The 17,961-nt window shown below is 52.4% G+C and overlaps 2 long non-coding RNA genes across 2 annotated transcripts in view; one reads left to right on the top strand and one right to left on the bottom strand.

Moving 5' to 3' along the window:
• LOC142295830 (uncharacterized) overlaps positions 1–17,961 on the bottom strand; it is a 66,377-nt gene that overhangs the window by 23,075 nt on the left and 25,341 nt on the right. The window lies entirely within an intron of this gene.
• Positions 14,013–16,568, top strand: LOC142295823 (uncharacterized). The gene is made up of 3 exons (XR_012751552.1): positions 14,013–14,157; positions 15,612–15,681; positions 15,782–16,568. It is a non-coding gene; the product is annotated as an uncharacterized LOC142295823 (long non-coding RNA).

Here is a 17,961-nt window from a genome sequence, read left to right as displayed (position 1 = left end):
GTGGTGCCCTGGCAATTCAAACCATGTCACCAGACGTCCCCCACCTATTTGGTCTGTCTATCGAAAACCATGCCGGCACTCGCGCCATCCTTACCAAGCGTAACAACCTCTAATAACAGCCCGCCTACCGCATGCCTGGCAGGGCTACCAAATTCTCTGATGCAGAAAGCCCCGAAAATGCCAATACGAAGGCAACCTTAAACAGCCTCGTACCTAATCGTACGAGCATATATCCCCCAAACACATCACCAACCAATCAACGACGGAAACAATAGTGGCCGTCTCCTGTCTCGCGACCACGCGTCCTTTTAAAAACCCTTTTTTCCCTACCGCACCAGAAAAGCCTTTGCCACGTCCCGAACCCCTTGCATTTAAACAAGAAGGCCAACACCGCCCAACTTGTAATCATCACCGAAACGGACCGGCCTGCTGAAAAATCCCAGCTAATCAATGACAAAACCTCCAGCACTCGGCCTGTCTAACCAAGCTCCATAAAATCCGCCTTCTCCAATTCCTCCCATTCCCGCCACACAGCCTGGTATCGGCACAAGTAGCCTCAGTCACCGGTCTCCTGATTCCCTCAAATGCTACCCGACGCCAGGTCACACAGCCATGCCGGGCTTAGTTCTCCAACCTTGTCCGCTCCTGGCACCAGTCGCCTGAACCTGTGGGACTGAAACCGAGAGCGCATCAGCCACTACACTTTGCACTCCGGGCACATGCTGCGCCACCACGCACCTGTTGAGTTCTAAGCAACCCCAACACCAGATGTCTCAAGTAGCACACCACCGGGGGCGATTTTGACGACCATGAATTGATCGAAATACACCACTGCCATGTCATTACAATGCACACCAAGCTTCTTGCCCGCAAATTCTGGGCCCCAAAACTCCATCGCCACTATGATGGGGGAACATTTCCACCAGCGCCAAATATGTCACCAACCCCTTTTTCCACCCAAAGCCGTGGCCATTAGCCCACACATCAATGCGTCCTAAAATTGCCCCAAAAACTGATGCCCCCGCCGCATCAATAAACAGTTCCAGCTGGATATCTGATACTGCCCTGTTCACCCATAACGTCCGTCCTTTGTATCATTCAAGGAATGCAGCCCCACACCAGCAAACCTCCTTTTATTGTCATTGTCACTCTGACAAATAATTTGTAGCAATCACCCCCTGCCATTGCGCTTGCCAGACGCCTGTTAAATATTCGCCCCATAGGCCTAGTGCGACCGGCAAAATTCAACTTCCCAAGGACCAACTGAAATCCTGTAACCGCACCCTCTTAGCCCAGTGCAACAACTGCACCGACACCTTCAAAACACGCAGCTCGTCCTCCGGCAATCGGCATTCCATAGCCACCGTGTCAATTTCAATGCCCAAGAAACACAGGGACGTCACTGGCCCTTCTGTCTTCCCCCGTGCCACCGGAATCCCAGGCTTCCTGCAATGCGTTCTCATGTAAATAACAGCAAGAAACAAACCGAGGAGCCCACTGGGCCCACGCAAAAGAAATCATCCAAATAGTGTATCCCTGAGTGGACACCCGCCACCTCCCTGACTACCCATTCCACAAACGAACTGACGCTTCAAACTAAGCGCACGAAATAGAACAACCCATGGGCAGGCACTGCTCCACATAGTCTGCCCATCCCACCTGCACCCCCAAAGGTGAAAAAACTCTCTGGGTGCACCGGAAGTAACCGTAAAGCTGCTTCCACGTCCGCCTTGGTCATCGGGGCCCCTTGCCCACTACCCACACTAACTCCAACGCCTTGTCAAACGATACATAACAGACCGCCGGCACTCGGGTGAAATCCCGCCGTTCACCAACAACCCAGCCGGGTAAGAGAGATGATGAAGGAGCCGATACTCGTTCGACTCCTTCTTGGGTACCACTCCCAGCAGCGAAAACCCTCAAGTTGGGGAGTGACGGGTCCTGGACCAGAGCCCGCCATCCATCCCGCTCCACCTCCTTCTGCAGCCTTTCCGTCACCACCTCCGGATGTCCTTTTCCGGACCCAGAATTACCCGGGCGAAACACCGGCGCCCCAAAATCAACCGGAACCCGGAAACCTTCCATAAAACCCGTAGCAAACAGCTCCGCCGCCCGGTCATCCGGATATCTATTTAAATAGGGACGCATCCCTCGACCCTCACTAGCGTCCTCCCTGTTACCAAAACCTTCCCCCGACTTTTCTTTCCCCCTTTGAAACACCTGGCCAAAGAGTGGGAAACCTCCACAACCGGAACACTCGTGTTTGAACTGACACGCTGCCCCCAAACTTACATTGCCCTTCACTAAATTTCCAACACGCCCCTTTCTTTTTTCCAGCCAAAGGCCCGCCACTCGCACCCGGGCCCCTGGCACCACCTCAAAAGGGCTGCGCCGGAGCCGTTATCAAACGCATCCCCAAAACATATATCTTTGTGTTCCCACCAGATGCCCGGCCGCATAGCCTTCCAATGCCAGTTAGTAAACGTCCTCGGGATCAACCTACACCTCCCCCTTTTTTTTTTTTTTTTTTTTTTTTTTTTGTTTTTTATCCTCCTTATCTTTCAGATTCACTTGCCTTCACTGTATCCAAATTAAACTTTTCCAAGGGAAGCAGGAAAATATTTCCCCATACTCCCCTTTTCTTATCTACTCCCTCACCTCCTTTTTTAAATGCACCCCTAACGGACTCCCAAAGCACCCGTAACTTCGCTCCGTGCCCTAACATCCAAACGCACAACCTCATCATCCTTTTCCACGTCCTCGCTAACCCACGCCACGGCCGCCGCGCCGTCCGCCTGACCCGCAACGACCACCAGCACAACCTCCTAAGTCTCTACCTCGCGCACCGGTACCACCGGCAGCCACCCCGACCGTGGGACCCACCCACGCCCCCCGCCAGGGACCCAGGCCCGCTTCGACCTGACCGCTCAGCCGACAATCCCTGCAACACCCCTAGCAGCTGCCCCCAAAACTCCGCCCCGGGTAACCCCGACTGACCGACTGCACTAAACCCCCGGCAAACCACTCCCCGCGGTGGAACCCCCGTCCCCGCTAACACTACCCACAACATTAAACATATTGGTTGTTCTCTCACCGGGCTGCCTCTGAACCGAATCCGGAGCAGCCGTACCGCGAACATCCTGCTGCCGTTCATCCGTCCTGCCGCCTCCTCCGGTCCTTCTTCCTCGCCCGAATAAGAAGAGCTGCTGAAGTCCGCTGGGGGGACCAGCGAGGGGACAGCCCGCACCTGGCGGCCGTCAACCCCCACGGTCACCGCACCCTGCTCCTCCGTGCACCTCCTGTTTGTCCTCTGTTTCATGCCGCGGCGCGGCGTCCTGCCGCCATCCTTCTTTGCTGCCCCCTCCTGCTGCACCGCTGTACTCTCTGTAGCTCCCGGTGGTCCCCCTCCCTGCCGACTGCAGGAAGGCCGTGCCTCTCCGTCCGGATGCCAGGAACACCCCCCAGCCTGATCCCTGCTGGGAGGTACCGTAATAACAGACCGCCGCAAGGGCCCTGCCGACCGCATGACCCTGCCACCAGCCCCCTCCGACTACCGCTCCGATCCGTGCCGCCCCTCGATCCATGCTCTCTCCCCTGCCGTCTGCAGGGAGTCTCCCCGTCCGCTCTGTGGTGCCGGGCGCCACCCCCAGCCCGCACCTCACTGGGGGCTGCCGCTGCTCTGGTCCGTGGCCGTGCAGGCCGCAGACCGGAAGTAGGCCTCGCATAAGCTCCGCCCACCCCCGGCCCGCGGAATCTCCGACGAGGATTCCTCCCGGCGGCCGGAGACACGTTTGAAGGTGAGGTGCACTCCGCTGCCCCGGAGGGTCCCCGAAGGGGCTCCTAAATCTGTCTTCTCCCCCCCCCGACGGGGGAGTAGCGCTCCGGCGGTCGCGCCCGCCGAGCGCAGGTCCGGGCGCAGGAGCAGAGAAGCCGCTCCAGCCCCGCAGACGCATCCTCGCAGATGTCCTCAGATGCCCCCCCCAGCTCCAGCACCGCCACCATTCTTCAGTCAGGGAGGCAGCAGCGCAGGGGGGACACGCTGTCTGTAGGTCAAAAGGGGCAGTGACCTCTGCACAGCCCCCTTTATACCCACACACCAACCCTCCCATATCTTGTCCCTCACCCAATCCCTTTTCCCGACTCTCCCACCAATCAGGCAGCCCCTATGTGCCTCCAACCTTAGCACTTAACTCTTTCCTACCCTAACCCTCCCGATCGTCATGGGCCTGTTCACCCCTATGGGGCTCTCTGGCCGTCTTCTTCTTTATAACATGCCCCTATCAGTATTTTATTATTCTTTCTCTCTCCTTTTATCTCCAACCACAGGGACTCTACTTTTTCATGAGTCTCACATATATCATGAATGTAGGATGGGTTTTAGTCAGTGGCGTAGCTATGGTTTCAGCTCAGGGGGGGCAAAACATCTGAGTGGGCCCCTTACCAGGTCACCATGATAACTACGGTGGCGCAGACTAATCGTGGGTATAGTGGAACCTCGGCAGATGACACTGATATTACCGCTATATGGTGACTATATAGTGGTAGATATCGGTGCTGCAGCACATACAAGAGGTCACAGTGCAGTTATAGATGGTGACTTACAGCCGACGTTCTTTCCGATGGAGTTGTTCACCTTTTCTGTGTTTTCCATCTGGCCCAGACCGTCATGACGACTTCTTCCAGCCACAACTCATCTACAGAGATTACAACAAAGACACATTTCACTCCTCACACTTCCGACCCCGAACCCCATCTAATCCCAACCTGCACAAACTCCGCCTCCTGCCGTCACCCCAATACTGAGCCGCTGCTGCCGTGTGTGCCCCTATTACTGCACCTGCTGCGTGCACAAAAACCGACTCCTCTTACTGCCACACATTGTAATGCCACCACTGTGCCCCCACATAATAATGCCACCCCTGTGCCCCCACATAATAATGCCCCCACTGTGCCCCCACATAATGCCACCACTGTGCCCCCACATAATAATGCCACCACTGTGCCCCCACATGATAATGCCACCACTGTGCCCCCACATAATAATGCCACCACTGTGCCCCCCACATAATAATGCCCCCACTGTGCCCCCCACATAATAATGCCACCACTGTGCCCCCACATAATAATGCCACTACTGTGCCCCCCACATAATAATGCCACCACTGTGCCCCCCACATAATAATCACACCACTGTGCCCCCCACATAATAATGCCACCACTGTGCCCCCCACATAATAATGCCACCACTGTGCCCCCCACATAATAATGCCACCACTGTGCCCCCCACATAATAATGCCACCACTGTGCCCCCACATAATAATGCCACCACTGTGCCCCCACATAATAATGCCACCACTGTGCCCCCCACATAATAATGCCCCCACTGTGCCCCCACATAATGATGCCCCCACTGTTCCTCCACATAATAATGCCCCCACTGTGCCCCCCACATAATGCCACCACTGTGCCCCCCACATAATGCCACCACTGTGCCCCCACATAATAATGCCACCACTGTGCCCCCACATAATGCCACCACTGTGCCCCCACATAATGCCACCACTGTGCCCCCACATAATAATGCCACCACTGTGCCCCCACATAATAATGCCACCACTGTGCCCCCACATAGTAATGCCACCACTGTGCCCCCACATAATAATGCCACCACTGTGCCCCCCACATATTAATGCCACCACTTTGCCCCCACATAATAATGCCACCACTGTGCCCCCCCATAATAATGCCACCACTGTGCCCCCCCATAATAATGCCACCACTGTGCCCCCACATAATAATGCCCCCACTGTGCCCCCCACATAATGCCACCACTGTGCCCCCACATAATAATGCCACCACTGTGCCCCCACATAACAATGCCACCACTGTGCCCCCACATAATAATGCCCCCACTGTGCCCCCACATAATAATGCCACCACTGTGCCCCCACATAATAATGCCACCACTGTGCCCCCACATAGTAATGCCACCACTGTGCCCCCACATAGTAATGCCACCACTGTGCCCCCACATAATAATGCTACCACTGTGCCCCCACATAGTAATGCCCCCACTGTGCCCTCACATAGTAATGCCACCACTGTGCCCCCACATAATGCCCCCACTGTGCCCCCACATAATAATGCCACCACTGTGCCCCCCACATAATAATGCCACCACTGTGCCCCCACATAATAATGCCACCACTGTGCCCCCACATAATAATGCCACCACTGTGCCCCCACATAATGCCACCACTGTGCCCCCACATATTAATGCCACCATTGTGCCCTTTACACAGTAAAATGCCTCCTTTCTGTTCTCTAGATGGTAATATTGCCCCCTAGAAAATATTAATGCCCTGTGTAAGTGCCCACATATTGCTTCTAGAAAGTAATAGACCCCCAGTGTTCCCGTGACGGTCACAATGGACGTGACGGAGGGACGAATGGACGGAGGGACGGATGGACGGAGGGATGGATGGACAGCGGGACGGATGGACGGGGGGGGTCTCACAGCAGGTGGGGGGGGTCTCACAGCAGGTGGGGGGGTCTCACAGCAGGTGGGGGGGTCTCACAGCTGGTGGGGGGGGGTCTCACAGCAGGTGGGGGGGTCTCACAGCAGGTGGGGGGGTCTCACAGCAGGTGGGGGGGTCTCACAGCAGGTGGGGAGATCACAGCAGATGGAGGAAGGTGGGAGAGGGGCAGCAGATGAGGGAGAGGGGCAGCAGATGAGGGAGGGGGGGCAGTGGCTGATGGGGGAGGTGGTGGCAGATGAAGGGGACGCAGAAGACGGGTTCAGTGCTGCTGGATCAGGGGCAGTGACTGCTGCAGCCGGCGTCTGATGGGTGGGGGCTGGGGCAATGGCGGCAGCTGAAGGGTGGGGGCTGGGGCAATGGCGGCGACTGAAAGGAGACAGTGTCTTTAAACTTACCGGTCGCTCTCCTCACCTTCCACGGACGCTGGAGTGAAGCTGAGGGGAGTGGTCACCGGCCCCAGATCCACAGTGATTGGACAGATCGGTCACAAGGCCGGTCTCTCCAATCAGAGCTGAGGGCGGGTGAAACTGAGGTCACCCAGCTCCAGCCAATGATCGGTGCTACAGCTGCACTGATCATGGCTGGATTTTAATGTTTCAACCATTTTCAATGGTTGGGACATTACAGTGGCTGTGATTGGCTGACGAACGCCGCTCAGCCAATCACAGCCTCCTTAGGTCCGGGGAGGATACACCACCCCTCCAGTGGTCAGGCAGAGGACCCTCCTCCCCGAATCTAAGGTATGTGCAGCGATCGCATCCACCGGGGCCACGATCTCGCCATGACGTACTGGGTACGTCATGGGTCCTTAAGTACCAGGGAGCTATGACGTACCCAGTACGTTTTCAGGCTCTAGTGGCCGCTCCCGCTTGGGACCCCTGTGCGACTGCAGGTGCTGTCAGTGCAACGTCCCCGCTCCCTGCCCATGGGACCCGGTGAGCAGAGAAATGAAAGGGGAGGGGCCCGGGCTGTCAGCGTGTCTAGGACCCGCCTCCTGCTAACTGCACGACCAGCCCGCCCTGCAAAGTGTACTGTCAACGCCCCCTGCGCTGGGGCCCGGGGAGCAGAGGAATGAAAGGGGAGGGGCCTCTCAGCGTGTCCAGGTTCCCCCTCCTGCCTGCTGCTCACCGGGCCCGCTAGTGCTACAGGAGTTCCACTAGCAATGCCCGGATGGCGGCCCTGCCGCAGAGGTTAACTATATCGGCGCGCGCTGTGCACGCTGATATAGTTAATGGTATCGCAGCTCCAGGTGGGCCCCTTCTGAGCACGGGGCCCGGGGCGGCCGCACCCTCTGCCCCCCCCCTTTCTCTAGCTACGCTACTGGTTTTAGGGGTGATTTTACATATAAACAAACCCCCTAGCCCACCCTGTATATTAACACCCCTGTCATAGCTCTCATCCAGCGATGTCTCTTATCACCCCCATATCGTCATTTTTTTACAACAATATTAATTCTAATTCCTGTAACGAGACCATATTATATGGGAGGCTGTGGGGATAACATACTATATAGGATATGTGTGGGACATTATACTAGGAGCTGTGGGGATAGAATACTAGAAAGGATATGTGGGGGATATTATACTGGGGGCTGTCGGGATAGCATACTACATAGGATATGTGGGGGATATTATACTGGGGGCTGTCGGGATAGCATACTACATAGGATATGTGGGGGATATTATACTGGGGTCTGTCGGGATAGCATACTACATAGGATATGTGAGGGATATTATACTGGGGGCTGTCGGGATAGCATACTACATAGGATATGTGGGGGATATTATACTGGGGGCTGTCGGGATAGCATACTACATAGGATATGTGGGGGATATTATACTGGGGGCTGTCGGGATAGCATACTACATAGGATATGTGGTGGATATTATACTGGGAGCTGTGGGGATAGAATACTAGAAAGGATATGTGGGGGATATTATACTGGGGGCTGTGGGGATAGCATACTACATAGGATATGTGTGGGACATTATACTGGGAGCTGTGGGGATAGAATACTAGAAAGGATATGTGGGGGATATACTGGGGGCTGTCGGGATAGCATACTACATAGATATGTAGGGGATATTATACTGGGGGCAGTCAGGATAGCATACTACATAGGATATGTGGGGGATATTATACTAAGGGCTGTCGGGATAGCATACTACATATGATATGTGGGGGATATTATACTGGGGGCTATCGGGATAGCATACTACATAGGATATGTGGGGGATATTATACTGGGAGCTGCGGGGATAGAATACTAGAAAGGATATGTGTGGGATATTATACTGGGGGCTGTGGGGATAGCATACTACATAGGATATGTGGGGGATATTATACTGAGGGCTGTGGGGATAGCATACTACATAGGATATGTGGAGGACATTATACTGGAGGCTGTGGGGACAGCATACTACATAGGATATGTGGGGGATATTATACTGAGGGCTGTCGGGATAGCATTCTACATAGGATATGTAGGGGACATTATATTGGAGGCTGTGGGGATAGAATACTACATAGGATATGTAGGGGACATTATACTGGGAGCTGTGTGGATAGCATACTACATAGAATATGTAGGGGACATTATACTGGGGGCTGTGGGGATAGAATACTACATAGGATATGTAGGGGACATTATACTGGGAGCTGTGTGGATAGCATACTACATAGAATATGTAGGGGACATTATACTGGGGGGCTGTGGGGATAGAATACTACATAGGATATGTAGGGGACATTATACTGGGAGCTGTGTGGATAGCATACTACATAGGATATATAGGGGATATTATACTGGGGGGCTGTGGGGATAGCATACTACATAGGATAATATACTGGGTGCTGTGGAAACTTCATACTGTAACGGGGACTGCGGTGACAATACTGTATAGGTGGCTGTAGGGGACCATACTTTATTAACGACTGTTATTGACCTTAAATTTTGGTATATGCTGACCATCTATATATATAATTGCCTTATTCTGTCTGTCTGTCTGTCTGTCTGTCATGCTCCAAAATTGTGTTACGGTGACACAAAGCTGATTGGCCGCTGGGCTCGCCATGGCCCCGCCCCCCCACACGGATTGGCCTCTCGCCCCGGATCTCTGCAGGCCCCGCCCCCCTCACGCAATGCACGCTCGCTCTGGCCCAACTGACACGGACCCCGACTCCCAGGTGAGTACACACACACACATCAGATCACACTCACTCTCACACACACCTCACACACACATTACATCCACACACTCACAACATCCTGGGATATCGCTTGCTTCTCGGCGGCGATCCTGTGCTGTGAGCTTTCAGGACCTGCCGGAGGATCACATGACCAGAAGCATGTGGTATCTCCGGATGTTGTGAGTGTGAGCGCGTATGTGTAATATCGTCAATGTGTGTGTGTATGCGATCGGGTGTGTGTGAGTGTATGCGATCGGGTGGGTGTGAGTGTATGCGATCGGGTGGGTGTGAGTGTATGCGATCGGGTGGGTGTGGGTGTGTGTGTGTGAGTGTATGCGATCGGGTGTGTGAGTGTCGGCAGAGGAGCACGGCGTGCTGGAGGAGGCTGGAAGGAGAGAGGCTGATCCTGGGGAAGGCTGGGAGCGGGAGGCTGAGAGAAGAGAGGCTGATGTTGGGGGAGGCTGAGGCTGGGGTAGGCTGGGAGGAGAGAGGCTGATGCTGGGGACAGAAAAGGCTGATGCTGCGGGCACAGAGGCTGATGCTGCGGGCACAGAGGCTGATGCTGCGGCCACAGAGGCTGATGCTGCGGGCAGCATGGGGGATGGAGCACTATGGGGGGTGAGTGCGCAGCATGGCGGATGGATCACGTTTAGGAGTGCGCAGCATGGCGGATGGAGCACGTTTGGGAGTGCGCAGCATGGCGGATGGAGCACGTTTGGGAGTGCGCAGCATGGCGGATGGAGCACGTTTGGGAGTGCGCAGCATGGCGGATGGAGCACGTTTGGGAGTGCGCAGCATGGCGGATGGAGCACGTTTGGGAGTGCGCAGCATGGCGGATGGAGCACGTTTGGGAGTGCGCAGCATGGCGGATGGAGCACGTTTGGGAGTGCGCAGCATGGCGGATGGAGCACGTTTGGGAGTGCGCAGCATGGCGGATGGAGCATGTTTGGAAGTGCGCAGCATGGCGGATGGAGCACGATGGGGAGTGCGCAGCATGGGGGATGCAGCACGATGGGGAGTGCGCAGCATGGTGGATGGAGCACGTTTGGGAGTGCGCAGCATGGCGGATGGAGCACGTTTGGGAGAGCACGTTTGGGAGTGCGCAGCATGGCGGATGGAGCACGTTTGGAAGTGCGCAGCATGGCGGATGGAGCACGTTTGGGAGTGCGCAGCATGGCGGATGGAGCACGATGGGGAGTGCGCAGCATGGGGGATGCAGCACGATGGGGAGTGCGCAGCATGGCGGATGGAGCACGTTTGGGAGTGCGCAGCATGGCGGATGGAGCACGTTTGGGAGTGCGCAGCATGGCGGATGGCGCACGTTTGGGAGTGCGCAGCATGGCGGATGGAGCACGTTTGGGAGTGCGCAGCATGGCGGATGGAGCACGTTTGGGAGTGCGCAGCATGGCGGATGGAGCACGTTTGGGAGTGCGCAGCATGGCGGATGGAGCACGTTTGGGAGTGCGCAGCATGGCGGATGGAGCACGTTTGGGAGTGCGCAGCATGGCGGATGGAGCACGTTTGGGAGTGCGCAGCATGGCGGATGGAGCACGTTTGGGAGTGCGCAGCATGGCGGATGGAGCACGTTTGGGAGTGCGCAGCATGGCGGATGGAGCACGATGGGGAGTGCGCAGCATGGGGGATGCAGCACGATGGGGAGTGCTCAGCATGGCGGATGGAGCACGTTTGGGAGTGCGCAGCATGGCGGATGGAGCACGTTTGGGAGTGCGCAGCATGGCGGATGGCGCACGTTTGGGAGTGCGCAGCATGGCGGATGGAGCACGTTTGGGAGTGCGCAGCATGGCGGATGGCGCACGTTTGGGAGTGCGCAGCATGGGGGATGGAGCACGTTTGGGAGTGCGCAGCATGGCGGATGGAGCACGTTTGGGAGTACGCAGCATGGCGGATGGAGCACGTTTGGGAGTGCGCAGCATGGCGGATGGAGCACGTTTGGGAGTGCGCAGCATGGCGGATGGAGCACGTTTGGGAGTGCGCAGCATGGCGGATGGAGCACGTTTGGGAGTGCGCAGCATGGCGGATGGAGCACGTTTGGGAGTGCGCAGCATGGCGGATGGAGCACGATGGGGAGTGCGCAGCATGGGGGATGCAGCACGATGGGGAGTGCGCAGCATGGCGGATGGAGCACGTTTGGGAGTGCGCAGCATGGCGGATGGAGCACGTTTGGGAGTGCGCAGCATGGCGGATGGCGCACGTTTGGGAGTGCGCAGCATGGCGGATGGAGCACGTTTGGGAGGGCGCAGCATGGGAGATGGAGCACGATGGGGAATGCGCAGCATAGGGGATGGAGCACGATGGGGAATGCGCAGCATGGGGGATGGAGCTCGATGGGGGGTGCGCAGCATGGGGGATGGAGCACGATGGGTGGTGCGCAGCTTGGGGGATGGAGCACGATGGGGGGTGCGCAGCATAAGGGATGGAGCACGATGGGAGGTGCACACCTCCCCCCAACACACACACACACGCGCACTGCACAACACACACACATTGGGAAACACAAACACCGCCCTACACAGACACCCACACACACACAGACAACGCTGCACACACACACAACACCCAACACACAGACACCGTGGCATACATAAATATACACACATACGGCGCAACACACACACTTCACAAAACATACCTCCCCCCAAAACACACACAAACCACGCAACACACACACACACACAATGCTACAGACACACAGCGCTACACAAACAACGCAACACACGCAACACACACAACGCAACACACAAACAACACCGCTCTCACCCCCCGCCACACCCAGACAACACCCAGAACATGTACAGCCCCTACACAAACACTTGGTAACTACACACAACAACATCTATATATATATAGCAAAAATCATACATGAACTACACAATACGTAAATTCTAGAATACCCGATGCGTAGAATCGGGCCACCTTCTAGTACTATATAAAGATCTGTGGGGGACATTATACTCTATATGCGGCTGTGGTGACCATATTGTATATGGGGCTGTGGTGGACATCATATTATATACTAAGTGGCTGTAGTGGATATTATACTGTGTGGTGCTGTCGTGGGCTTTATACTGTATATAGGGAATGGTGGAGGACATCATTGTATATATGGGGGGCTGTGGTGGTTACCATACTATATATTTGGAGACTGTGGTGGATATCGTTCTGCATGGGGGGGGGTCTGTGGTGGACATCATAGTGTATATTAGGGGGCTGTTGTGGATATACTATATGGGCGGCTGTGGTAGCCATCATACTGTGTAGGGGGACAATGTGAGGAGGGGGGTACAGTTTGGAGAGGACAACATAGTAGGCAGTTTTGTTGGGAACTGTATTAGTCACATGATGGACTTTAAAAATAATACTTATCCCTTAATGTGTAATGGGGTCTGTTTAGTGTCCATTAGGGGGTTCCCCAACTTCTGAAAACCAAATGTGAAACCAAAAGCTCCCCGGTTCTAGTTAGGTTGTATTAGTTTCCATAACTGTCCTGGGGTGTGACATATAAAATACAGGGCGGCAGGGATGGATACTGCTGATGGTCCCTGGTATTGTGTAAATGTCCCACAAAGAATGAATGACTCTAGATCTAACTTTGAGAACCACTCCCTATTGAGCCTCACATCTAAAGTTACACCACTTTTATTATTTTTGCTGGTATTTTTATTATAAAGGTCACAATACTAGTGTACGTGGTTGTCAGAGCTTGTACCTGCCCCATTGGAGGCCATTGGAGAGGGGGTTTGTTAGGGGTCCTCCTGATACCTTAGTCTTTGACCCTTTCCTTTACACGTGGGGGCTGAGGGTTCATAGTGGGGGGAGGCCATCGGAGTCATCTGGTTTTTGGTTCTTTGTGCACTATTTTTCTTTTATATTAGATGATATTTCATTTATTATTATATTTCTTTATAAGGGGGTATATTTCTTTATTTTGAAGATATTTAACTAGATTGCTTTACTTGTCTTTTATTCCCTATTTACTGCTATCAAATGAAAAGACCACGTGGCATCAAAAGCTCTGATGACATCACTGCCTTCTATGACATCACGAGGATCCAGACGTTCTATGCTATGACATCACAATGACCTAGTTCCATAAGAACATCGCCCGCAGTCAGATCTGCACATTCACAGGGACACAGAGGACGAAGATGGAGGCGATTCGTGGTGAGGTTAGAGTCACAATGTGAGTGTGTAAGAAACATCAACCTGCACATGGATTATGTCCTGTGCATATTACAGGCTACCTGTGGGGGAGCTCATCTACAGCAGAAACCTGATCACCAGATGTGTACACACTCACATGACCTCGGTCACTGGCATATCGTATCGGATGATAGGCATTGGATGCCATATGCTAGTGTGACTCTAGCCTAAAAGGCTCCCAAAAGGCTCCTAAAAGGCTCCTAAAAGGTATGTACCACAGCGACACACCCACCATCCTCACATACTGTACAGCTCTGGCAAAAAAGTTGATAATCATTAAGAAACAACAATACTAATAATGTTTTACCTCAGGAAAAGTTCAGAAATCAATATTTTGTGGAATAACCATGATTTATAATCACAGCTTTCATGTGTCTTGGCTGCTTTCCACCAGTCTTTCACGCTGCTCTTGGGTGACCGTATACCACTCCTGGTGTAAAAATTTAAGCAATCCTTCTTTGTTTGATGGCTTGTGACTATCCATCTTCGTCTTGATTACATTCCAGAGGTTTTCAATGGGGTTCAGGTCTGGATATTGGGCTGGCCATGACAGGGTTTTGATGTGGTGGTCCTTCATCCACACATTGATTGACCTAGCTGTGTGTCATGGCGCATTGTCCTGCTGGAAAAAACAATCCTCAGAGTTGGGGAACACTGCCTGAGCAGAAGGAAGCAGCTGTTTGTCCAGGATAACCTTGTATGCGGCTTTATTAATACGTCCTTCGCAAAGTTTAATCTGCCCAATTTCTAGAGTAAGGTAATCTTCCCTGATGAGTCTAATTTTCAGCTTTGTCCAACACCTGGTCATCTAATGGTTAGACGGAGAACTGGAGAGGTGTACAAGCCACAGTGTCTTGCACCCACTGTGAAATTTGGTGGAGGATCGGTGATGATCTGGAAATTTTTAAGCAAGGCTAGGGTTAGGATTATGTCCTGTATGTTACATGTGAGGGGCAGTACAATGTCTTTGTAGTGTATATCTGTATATACATGTGTCCTGAATGTTACATGTCAGGGGAAGTACAATGTCTTTGTAGTGTGTATTTCTCCCATTTGTACCATCGTTCCTCCTCCAATTCTCCCAGTTGTACCATCATTACTCCTCCAATTCTTCCAGTTGTACGATTGTTCCTCCTCCATCTCTCCCAGTTGTACCATTGTTCCTCCTCCAATTCTCCCAGTTGTACCATCGTTACTCCTCCAATTCTTCCAGTTGTACGATTGTTCCTCCTCCATCTCTCCCGGTTGTACCATCGTTCCTCCTCCATCTCTCCCGGTTGTACCATCGTTCCTCCTCCATCTCTCCCGGTTGTACCATCGTTCCTCCTCCATCTCTCCCGGTTGTACCATCGTTCCTCCTCCATCTCTCCCGGTTGTACCATCGTTCCTCCTCCATCTCTCCCGGTTGTACCATCGTTCCTCCTCCATCTCTCCCGGTTGTACCATCGTTCCTCCTCCATCTCTCCCGGTTGTACCATCGTTCCTCCTCCATCTCTCCCGGTTGTACCATCGTTCCTCCTCCATCTCTCCCGGTTGTACCAGCGTTCCTCCTCCATCTCTCCCGGTTGTACCATCGTTCCTCCTCCATCTCTCTCCTCCCATCACTTCTTTCTTCCCTGAATCTGTGATCTTGTTTTGATATAAGTAATCTTTTCTTACAGAAGCGTCGATTTGGTTCTGGACCTTTCCATTTGTATAACACTCACAAAGCAATGAGGACGACACCAGCAGGTATGTATGGAGGGGCCTGTATTCTTAGGGCACGTTCAGGGGTTTTGGTGCTAATAACATTATTTTTTCATGTCTCCTAATAAAAATTTTCTGTTTTCAGTTCCAGTTAGTGAGTGGGACCACGAATTGGGCGGACAAGTCAATGAAAATACCGCTCTTGTGACAGTCTCCATCTGAAGCCTCAAAACGATCACAAGACGGATCACACACTACATTGTGTCTTTTCTGTTAAGTGATCATCCGTTTTTCAGGACGATCACTTATTTCTGGCATTTTTTTCGGCGTCTGAACGGTTTTTTGTTCTTTTCCTGAAGCGCTTTGTCGACGCTTTTTCCGTTTTTGAGTAACCTTTTTAATAATTTTTTTTGACAACTTTTTAAGGGGATTTTTTGGCCCAAAACACAAAACGAGTGAAAAAGGCGTCATCGGGGCGTATTTTTTATCCTATTGCTTATTATATATATGGAGTTTTTGTAGCGGGGCCCGATTCATCAGGACCAGCGTTGTTTCCGCTTGTTCTGATGAGGGGCTGTTACGTCACCACCGGAGTCCGCTCCAGCGACTTCTGCTCCGATCGCCACGCCGTGTTCCTGCCGTGAATGGTGATGGGAGAGGAGTCCCTGTTCTGCTATAGTGATCTCCAGGGCCCTGTGTAATTCCAAATCCCTGTATAGGGGTTAAAGGGTTCTGGGGGTCCTGCTTCCACTTTCCAGATCCAGTCCCCTGTCCATCATCCACTTTCCAGATCCAGTCCCCTGTCCATCATCCACTTTCCAGATCTAGTCCCCTGTCCATCATCCACTTTCCAGATCCAGTCCCCTGTCCATCATCCACTTTCCAGATCCAGTCCCCTGTCCATCATCCACGTTCCAGATCTAGTCCCCTCTCCATCATCCACTTTCCAGATTACGAGTACTGAGTGGCTCTAGTCTGTCCATTACATCCCACCTGAGTCTGTTGATCCAGGCAGGCGCCAGTGTGCAAGCAAAGATGTCGTGAGCGAACGCTCGCTTGTTCACGATAATCTTTCAGTGTAAATTTTATCCCTTTTTTTCCGTTTTTTTTGCTTTTTATCAGCATTTTTGAACTTCTTTTTAATCCGATGGATAAAACGGGAAGACGCTAAGAAAAAGCAAAAAACACGACGGTTTTAGGGGCGGGGAAAAAAAAGACACAGTGTGAACATACCTTACACATTACAGAACACAGACGGACGTTACACAACGAGGACGCTCATACACGGACAGAGCTGGTTCACTACAGACATTAGCAGTTTATTGTGTATTATGTATATTGTGAGGCTTATCCTAATTAGTAGTTAAGTGTATATTTGTATATTATGTATATTGTAGTAGTTAATTGTATTTTTGTATATTATGTACATTGTGAGCCTTAACCTCTCAATGACCAGACACGGTTTTTCTGTTTATCATCCATCTGCGATATTTTTGACCCTTTTTCTCGTAGAGATGATTTTTTTTCCATATTTATTTGTTCTGTTTTTGTCCTAAAGTCATTAAGAGGTGAGGACGATATTCCTGGAGTGTAAATTGTATTGCATGTGCGGCATCAGGCAGGCAGTATGGGCGGCACGGTGGCTCAGTGGTGATTTACACTGGTGCTTTGCGGACAACATCTGCAAGGAGTTTGTATGTTCTCCCCGTGTTTGCGTGGGTTTCCTCCGGGGTCTCCGGTTTCCTCCCACACTCCAAAGACATACAACAAAAGGGGGCGATCAGTATTGGAGAAAGATCGCTGTCTTCTATGTAATCTGGGGCAGTTCCGCTCTTTTAGGCTGCGTTCACACCTCGCAGGTTTGATGCGGATTTTACACACAACTTATTTTTCCACCCCAGGAAAGTGGATGAGTTTATCTTCCTCTCACCCCCATTCCAGTCTGTGTGGGGCACAATCCATATGGAAATCAGCTTTTTTTTATGCTGTTTTTATTTTTTTATTTACAGCATGCCGATTTCTGTAGCGGATTTTACATATTCATTTCACTGTGGATCCTTAAATCTTGCAGGTAATCTGCCGGCTGGGCATGAAATATGGAGGACTTTTTTTTCTCCACGCATAAACACTGCAGATTTAATTTTATCAATCCAGTTGTAAAATCCGCACCAAATACGCAAAGTGTGAACAAAGCCTAAAAGGTCCAGATCTGCAATTCAGATATACCCTATAGACAAGGGGAGAGGTCAGCCATACTTCTCTAATGGTTGAGCCTGGAATTCCCAAATACTTATACTTCTCTAATACTGAACAACCCTTTTTGAT

Source organism: Anomaloglossus baeobatrachus, chromosome 1 (genome assembly GCF_048569485.1).
Source record: "Anomaloglossus baeobatrachus isolate aAnoBae1 chromosome 1, aAnoBae1.hap1, whole genome shotgun sequence".
NCBI lineage: Eukaryota > Metazoa > Chordata > Amphibia > Anura > Aromobatidae > Anomaloglossus > Anomaloglossus baeobatrachus.
Note: the sequence above shows the minus strand (reverse complement) of the source record. Positions and strands in the feature narration are given on the sequence as shown.